Source organism: Amphiura filiformis, chromosome 1, assembly GCF_039555335.1.
Source record: "Amphiura filiformis chromosome 1, Afil_fr2py, whole genome shotgun sequence".
NCBI classification, from domain to species: domain Eukaryota; kingdom Metazoa; phylum Echinodermata; class Ophiuroidea; order Amphilepidida; family Amphiuridae; genus Amphiura; species Amphiura filiformis.
The window spans coordinates 101,144,647-101,151,013 of record NC_092628.1 but is presented as its reverse complement, the minus strand read 5'-3'; positions in this window follow the sequence as shown (position 1 = coordinate 101,151,013).

The following is a 6,367-nucleotide window of genomic DNA, read 5'->3' as shown; positions in this document are numbered from 1 at the left end:
TAGAATCTCAGTTTCCACAGATAGCACTTCTGCTCGTGTGCGCGAAGCTTCAAAGTGATCACTCCGCTTTGTTTTGAAACCTACTTAAGGGCGCATTCCACTAACTGATACGATATAAAAATTTGGATGAAAAGTGTAAAATCACTTTTTGGATTTATCACTTCTCATCACAGGTACAAGTGGGATGATGTACCTTTGCCCATTGGTTAAGGTGAAAAAACGTATGGGATTCTGTCACTCCAAAAAGTTGGAGGTCTAGTGAAATTCAGGTGTTTTGGGAGAATTTCAGGGTCCATATTCCCCAATCCGGTTAGTAGTATGTTTCTTCCAATGTTTTAAGTTGAAATTATGTAATTGATTGTAAAAGATTGTAATTAATTAATAGAGTAAACACTCCTAAAATCAAAATCTACAAAATATTGACATTTAATAGTCTTAAATGATATATTTTTGTGGTAGTACCATAAAATTTAGAGTCGGACATACAAATTTGAAGACATATCTGAGAGATCTTTGAGGAAGACAAAGTCTCTGTGGTCTACCAAATTGTATGCATGTAACAGGCCCCCTATCCTTGCAAATTGTAACCCACTTTGTGTCTTTTCAGCAAAAAGTGATAACTACTCTCAAAGTGTTGCTTTCAATACATCTGTCCAAAGTTACTTTTGTCAAGTGTCTCCATTAAATTTAAATTGTGGGATAGGCTTTTACGATGGGAATTCATAACAATTAGTGGGTTTTAGCGGTTCGCCGTCGGACAAGTTTAGAACTGTCAAGCTTTCGTCAGGAGTAGCTCTGACTTCTTCAGGACAAAGTACCTAAGAATGAGACATGTAGACCGCCTCTTGTCTACTGATGCCTTTGTCAACAGAGAACAAGCAGATCTCACCTATCTGCTAATAAAGGTTTTGGTGGCTCTGAAAAGAGTACATCTTTTCAGAGCCACCAAAACCTTTATTAGCAGATCGACAAGATCTGCTTGTTCTCTGTAGACAAGGGGCAGTCTTCAGTGAACGACTCTTTTCAGTCTCCATTAAGTTACCATCTATAGTCCATTTGTCTTCCTCAAGTACTGTGTCATACACATGCAATCAAAGACCAGTGCATCTGTAGCTTGAGGTGCGGTATGAACCGACTGTGACGTACCTTTGATCACAAGTATATCACACACGAATGCTACCGTCTGGAGGAAACCAAATGGACTATCAATTTTCCGGAGCTGGTGATTCTTTAAATTTTTTTACTTAAAGAGATCAAAATATGTGGTCCAACATGACCAAACAAGTTACATGAGACTGGTGTCAGATATTAAAGGTTTTGGTATAGCAGCAAAATCCATATTATACAAGCTGTATCAAAATGATTGGTACCCATCAGTTTTCATTGATAATGGATGCGTCTGACACATCAAACTCCAACATAAGATCCAAACAATTTGTAGATTAAATTGTATACAAGTCATAAACTATACATTCTGAACATTTCAAGAGTATCCAGTGTTGCCTTTGGAAGAGGCGGTCCTTTCAATAAACATCAAAATTGATGGGTACAAATCATTTTGATACAGCCTGTATTAGGAACACAATAAAACCTGTATCACATCTGTAGGGTAAAGGGTGCACTATTCTGGCAGTATAGTAGAGAGTTAGCAGGTAAGTTAATGTGAACACTTTTCATCATCCTGGCTTCAGGGAGATATTGAGGTATTCCAGTTAAAATCCATGCCTATGACATGACCTTAGTGTGAATTTCACAAATTTAGGTAACTCCATTTGAAATTTACACTTGTGTGGTAGAGGTCAGAGGGTCTCTGGATTTCAACTGGAATTAATTCCTCAAGCTGGTCCTACGATTACCCACCTTTGCACAGTATTTTTTGTGGGACCTGAGAGCGCATCAGACACATCAAATTGCATTCTGAATACGAGGAATGTCCTTCTGTTGCCAAATAATTTTTTGAAATTTGCTATAACCCAAATTTGACGGTAAATTATTAATAATTGTTATTTTTGATATTTAATAGTCTTCGAAGCAAATTTGATAAATGTAATGATATGTACTTAGAGTGTATGTAGCTGAGAGGAAAAGCTGACCATCATATGAAAATTTTAACATTTCTTATATACATGAAATTTCATAAAAATTCTTTTGTCAAAATGTGACCCGTACATACCGAATGAGCCGTAAATGTCCTCAATTGTATTCTGAGTTACAGTGTAAAATGGGCATGAAGGTCATATCCATAGGTATTTCAATTTGGTGCTACGTGTATCTCATTAAATGAGGTACACGTAGCACCCAATTGAGGTACCTATGAATACGACCTTCATGCCCATTTTACACTGTAACTCAGAATACAATTGAGGACATTTACTGCTCATTCGTGCTGTACGGTCACAAATATTTTTGTAATCATTTCAAAAATCAAAATTTTTTTTGATAAGGACATTCCTCGTATTCAGAATGCAATTTGGAGTGTCTGATGCGCTCCGAGGGTTTCGCCCGCAAAAAAAAAGGCCAAAATGTAATTAACAAATAGAACCCGCACCCACATAGCCATTTTTAACTAAAAAAGAAAGCAAAAGGCCAAAAAACAAACAAAATGCATCATGCTTTCTTGGGGTGTTTTGTCACAGGAAGCTGATGAGGACAAACTTTTTTTACTTCTTTTACAGTTGCCTTGGCAATGAATCTCTAGCGGAAGCGAGATCAAATTTAAACTCTGCCATATTATTTACACATCAGTATGCACTCTCTTTAGTTGACAAAGGCTGTATGGAGAGGATGAACTCTGCCTGGTTAGTAAACAGTTATAGTAGTGTTTTTAAACACTATAAATGTTTACTGACAAGGAACAAAATGAGACTTAAGTCACGTGTGTTCTAACATCACCAAGTAAGACACTTGCGGTGTGAAAAAAACCCAACTTGATGATTGAGAAGAATGTGTAAAGAAATCAAAATGTATCAAATTACCATCTTCTTCTTCTCGATTACTGGCGGGACTCAAACTTTGAGCATATAAGGCAGGCATGTGCGAGGGGGGGGGGAGTTGCTGCGGTTGTGCCTTGAAGCTCTTAAAACTTCGAGACGTGATGATACAAATATGAATATTGTCTATTACTGGGTGACTTTCGTGAAAATGTTTCACGTGTTTGTTTTTTTATTTGTTGTCTCCTTGATTTATCAAATACAACCTTGATAACTTGACACTTTGTAAGTTTGCAGTATGACTTTCATTCTTTGAAACTTTTGGTATCCTTGTGTTCATGAATAAAGGCATAACTACAATAGTAAATGGTAATTTTGATGTGGGGCACTCGAATATGAAAGTGATGTACCAGTGTGTGTGTGTACCGGAGTACAACACAATATCGGTGGGGATTTTTGTTGAAAAAAGGGGGTCATTCAGTGTGGGAGCCCCGGGGTTGGAACGCTAAATATTGGGCGTCATTGACTGTGAAATAGTAACTTTCTGGCAGCAAAACATGTGCAAAACTTGTGAAAATGTGCAATTTTGAAGCTATGTCTACAAAAATATTAAATGTTCAAAATGCACAGGTTCGGTGTAAACTTCTATTTAAAAAAAAAAAGCGTCATTGGGTGTACTGATGAAAAAAGGGGGTCATCGGGTGGCATATTTGCAGAAAAAAGGGGGTCTATCATGCATTATGATGTGTGCCAGTAGTGTTGACTGATCTACCAAACTTTGGTATCCTAGATGTGACCACAGTCCCTCACATGTGTATAATTTATTTAAACTTCATTGGTACAGTGACACCATCTCGGTAAAGCTACTAATATCGTTCACCAGCATTATACCAATTATTGCTCAAATTTGACTTTAAGTTTTGGAATATGAGTGTCTGTACCTTACACATTCAAAGGTCATTCAATTATTATACAGACATATTAGGGCTCATATTGAAATACCCTACCACGTTTTCACACAGAAAGAAGGCGGCATTCCCCTCGCTAAGCGCGCGCCTTAGGAAAGCTCGGACAGGAAAGCGCGCTCCTAATTTAAGTCAGTGAAGTGGCTAATTGCAGTGTTATAATCACACAGGATTTTAACAAAAGAAGGCTAGCACAGGAAAGCTGCAGGATGGTGCACACCTTCCTGTGTAAGGGAATTTCAATATGAGCCCTTAGGCTAAAGAACTGGTGCCATGGGAATGATGTTACTTTTACTACAATTGGAATTTATTGTGTAGCGTAAGTTCACTATTCCGCATTAAACCACCTAGTTTCAATAATTACCTCAAGTTGAGGGGTATGAGGTTTTTATTGGTGACGTCACCATGGTGTATGGAATACTAGACGACCCAATGAATTTGGTCATCCCAAAAAGGAATATTTAGCATAATACTTGCATGGAAGAACTTAATTGAAATAAATTATTGAACTTCTTAATTTAAAATGATTGGAAAGTCACATGACTCAGTAATATGTTTGTCATCTCAAAAAGTGTAATCATTAAAAAAAAGTGTGTACATAGTGCTCACATATAATACTACCAGCAAACAAAAAACGTTTTCTTAACCATTTGAAAAGCAGTTAATTGCTGTACATGTAGGGGATGCATATTTTGAAAAATCAAATCAAAAGAAAACAGAGGAAAATGGAATAATTCAGTGCGTTTGTTCCTTGAGCTACTGTGAAAATGATCATTTGTTGGTACTTTGATCTGAAACTGTTAAATATTTTTAAAATAGACGTTTTACATTTCTGGGGAAAAACCTCAAGGAGCTACACTAATACCGTAAAATTCCGTCTACAAGCATATATATGCCTCTAAACGAGGTTTTTTTGAGACAAGAGGCAGCCACTCTCAACAAAAACGTTATTTGGAGTTTGAACAACTATATTACTGATAAAGGCGGCTGTATAAACATGTATATTTGTAAGACCAATCTATTGCAATGTTTTTGAGAAGGGTATTGGCCTTTCATATCTTTCGTTAAAAAAAAACCTCGTTTAGAGGCATATATGCTTCTAGACGGAATTCTACGGTATATGATAGGGGGCCAACCCATCTCATAATTACGGTGTTTTTTGAGAACAAAAATGGAGCTATTTAAAAAGCTTATTAAATCATGCTCCGAGAGTTTCTTACGAGGGGCGGTCAAAATGTTCCTTCAAAACATTACTGCAAAAATATTCGATTTTTGCATCGGTGTATATGGACAGGATACTGCAGAGGAAGCCTACCTCCTTGAATTCACAGATACTACCAGAAGTGAACACAGGATCATCATGGAAATGTCTTCCGATGGTGTTGAAAACTAGCATGAAATGTAACAATGTACAGTTGCTGTCAATGATGATGAAGTCACTGATATTCAACAGCAACGGAATGATCCTTGGAGTTCAAGGATCGAGCGTCAATGAAGATCATCCAAGGTCCAAAAGGCTTGCTGACGTCACTACTAATGATATATGTGCTGCTACAGTGGTGTTGATAATGAATAAAGAACCAAACAAAAACGATGGGATATCCACAAAATATGACATCTCTATTAAAGGAGTATTTCGTGATCCTAGCATCCTCTTTCTATGACATTTTTCAGTACATATCCACGAAAAAGCCTATTCCCAAAATTTCAGTTGATTCCGATTTTGCGTTTGCGAGTTATGCATGATTATGTGTATTACACTGCTCCATAGACAATGCGTTGTAATTTCGTTCTGGTGCACCAGAACGAAATTCAAATTTCACGATATCTTTGCAAAACGAATTAATCTGCAAGAAATATTTTGTACATAAACATTATGTAGCCAGAGGTATCCAGTGATATAAAAATCTCAACTTTTTTTGAGAAAAGTGGGGGGATGAGGCTGTGGATCACGAAATGCCCCTTTAAGGTAAGTGTTTTCAACACCAATACATTAACATTTAGGAATTCCAGGGTGTCTTCTCGATGGGGTCCCAAAAACTTTATGCACAAAATTGATGTCAGTTGACATAATTAGGTCCACACCCGTACAGAATGAGGACCTTGACAAGTTTCATCTATATCAGGTTAAAGGTGATAAAACAAACAATAATCAGTGGAGTACATTCAGTGGGCGCCCCTGGATCTCCCACCCCTATGAAGATCATCACTCGGTCACCATGATAGTGGTAGGTCTTCATCGCTGTTTTCTGAAATTCAGGGAGAGTATTGATGACATTTCATTTGGCAAATGAAAGTTCAAATATGGGCATATATCATACAATTTTGATAGCAAAATTGAGGAAGCCATCAAGTGAAGAAGGTTGGTGGTAGGAATGTGACAATTTTTGGATTGTATCCTGTACGCTATTCTTAGTTTGTCAAGCTGCCATTCGCGACAGGGGCCAGGTCACTAAATCATATTGTGGTCCA